The sequence below is a fragment of the Phyllostomus discolor genome, chromosome 2 (genome assembly GCF_004126475.2).
Source record: "Phyllostomus discolor isolate MPI-MPIP mPhyDis1 chromosome 2, mPhyDis1.pri.v3, whole genome shotgun sequence".
NCBI classification, from domain to species: Eukaryota; Metazoa; Chordata; class Mammalia; order Chiroptera; family Phyllostomidae; genus Phyllostomus; species Phyllostomus discolor.
The window spans coordinates 84,179,811-84,182,620 of NC_040904.2; the positions used below are offsets into that span (position 1 = coordinate 84,179,811).

At 36.7% G+C, this 2,810-nt stretch overlaps 1 pseudogene; it reads left to right on the forward strand.

The window, feature by feature from the left end:
- Nucleotides 1–213: 213 nt before the first annotated feature.
- On the forward strand, nucleotides 214–709 carry LOC114488531 (annotated as a pseudogene).
- Nucleotides 710–2,810: the final 2,101 nt, after the last annotated feature.

Sequence of the window (2,810 nt, forward strand, 5' to 3'; positions counted from 1 at the left end):
AGGAGGAGATGGAAGCAGAAAGGGACAAGAGGAAAAACTAAAGAGGGAAGAAATAGAATCAAAATATGAGAGAGAGGAAAAACAAGAACGTGAATTTTAATGTCAAATTAAATGGGCACATTTTCAGAATGCAAATGTTAGAAATTGGACACAATGTACAATTAAAGAAAGTATAACTAAATGCTGCCATGTTTCCAAAAGCAGCGAACACAAATGCTAACAATCACAAAAGAAGGAGGTCACTCTCTCTTGCTCAGTACTGCCTGCAAAAGTGGCAGCCACCTCCTACTCAGCACCGTGGTTGTCCTCAGACCCCTCATGAAACCCAAGTTTGTGGAAAAGAAAACCAAGAAGTTCATTTGACACCAGTCAGACCAATAGGTCAAAATTAAGCAGAACTGGAGGAAAGCCAGAGGCATTGACAAGAGATTGTGCAGAAGATTCAAAGGCCAGATCTTGATGCCCAGCACAGGTTAAGGGAGCAACAAGAAAACAAAGGACACACTGCCCAATGGCTATTGGAAGTTCCTGGTGCTCAACATCAAGGAGCTTGAAGTGCTTGCTGCTGATGTGCAGCAAATCTTACTGTGCTGAGGTTGCTCACAACGTCTCCTCAAAGAGCTGCAGAGCCATTGTGGAAAGAGCAGCCCAGCTGGCCATCAGCATCACTGATCCCAATGACAGGCTGCACAGAGAAGAAAAACAATAGCCAGATTGTGTGCACATTGTATTTGTGTTAATAACACCATAACATTCTGCCATCTGGCTTTTCTGCCTTTGGGAGTGGAGTCGGGAAGAAGGAGATAGCTTTTTTGCCCTCACTTTAACCTAAATTTCTACAAAAAGGATGATGACATAACCTGTACAAAAATATGTATTTTATAACATCTGTCATTTGGGTGCAAATTCTGGGCACAATTCTGTACATTTAAAGTTTGAGGTTGTTCACTAATAATCACCTCAGAACTTTGGTCATTAAAATGAAAAAAGAAAAATATTACTATGCATAATGTTCAGCAGTATTTTATGTTTTTGAGAGAAAAGCACCTCCCAAAGGTATTTATGTCTTGCCAATGATTGAAATGAAAACACCCTATCCCCTGGTGTAGAAAAGCAGCAAACACATCCTGGATTATTCTACAAAAGATTATACTTTTTCCTGTTTTATTTTTAAGAATCAGACACCTGAAAGAAACAAAATTTTTTATGCTTTTTCTCCTGTATATTGCAGACAGAAACCTACCCAGGTTACACCCATTAACATGCGCTGTGTGTTCTTCTGACAAATAATAAAGAGAATGTGCCTTAATTAATTTTTAGTAAACAAATTGTGAGTCTTGGGTTCTGGTTCTTTCTGTTTCCTCACTAGCTGCATGGATTCTTGCTATGTTGATTCTAAAATACTTGGAAATCAACTTCTATCATTTCATTTTTGTGTAGGGAAGTGATACAAAGAAATTAAGTAATTTTTTTGAATTTTATTTATTTTTACTTTTTTAATTAAAAATTGATAAATAATTTGTGCTAGTGAATAAAAGGTTACCAATAGAGACTTATTCCCCATCTGTCAAAATATGTCTATTTTAACCTGTATATATGGAGGGAATGAATGCCCTATGCCTGTGTTCTGACTCAAAGGAATGAATCTACTGCTGAAATTGTGAGGCCAGATGGAAAGAGAAGGGTGTTATAGGGAGGTGGAGAAGGCAGAATGTCAGTAATTTCTCACATTACTTCTCAAACTCCAGGATGCCTAAGGAATGAACTGGAGTGTGTCAGTGCAACAATGATATGTGAGCTCAAGAGAACATCAATAAAATGATTCTGTGGCAAGCTGGCTGGTGGGTTCAACAAGGGGCAAATCTGCGTGTCTGACCTCCTTTTATCTGACTCAGATTCAGTAATCCTCTTCTGTCTTTGAACCAGATGGAGAGAGCCTTGATTTTTCACACACAACTATTGAGAGACTACAGGGACCTGGTGTTCATTATTTCCTAGGAGCTGGGTTGACTTTCTGCAGACCCACCAGAGGACAAGCCTGCTGAGGCAGCACATCATTGAAGGATACTAGTCCCTTTTGTGGGCTGAAAAAAAAATTCTTCTAAGATTCAAATTGAGATTTTCCTTATGGTGAATTTATACATGGTATTGTCAATGGAGTTTAATTTTCATAGAATTTAATAATGTTCTGGATTTATACTTTTAAATTTATTGTTGTAATCCCAGTAGATTTGCCAAGACACTCTTATTTCCCAACCTCTTCTTCCTTGGATCTATGAGCCATGTTTCTGGATCCTGCATTTTCTATTACTCACTTTCTCGATGTCCATCTTGGGAAAGTTTTTTAATTTCTCCAAGTCTGAAATTTCTTATATGTGCTGTGATCATACCTGCTTCATGGAGAGTTGTGAAAATAAATATACTGATGTAATGAAATAAATATATAGTTCTTTGTATCATGGCAAATGCGTATTTGATACCTAGTACATTATAATTATTACAATTATGTCTTAATTCTTTCTGGCATTCAGCCCCCAGCAAAGTACCTAACATACAGTAGAACCCAGTTTAATGTGGACTGAGTAAATGAACAAGTCTTTGTTATATCTCTCCCAACAGGTAAGTCTTACATAATTTCTAAAAACTAGTTTTCTTACATGGCTAACATTTTATGTGTGTGATGAATTCTAAGCAAAATGATCTTTTGACAGCCTTTAAGAACATGAAATTGTTTCAAAATTATTTCTATTATAACAGTACAGTAGTGTTATTAGACATTATATTATATAATTACTTATCTTGAAAAGAAT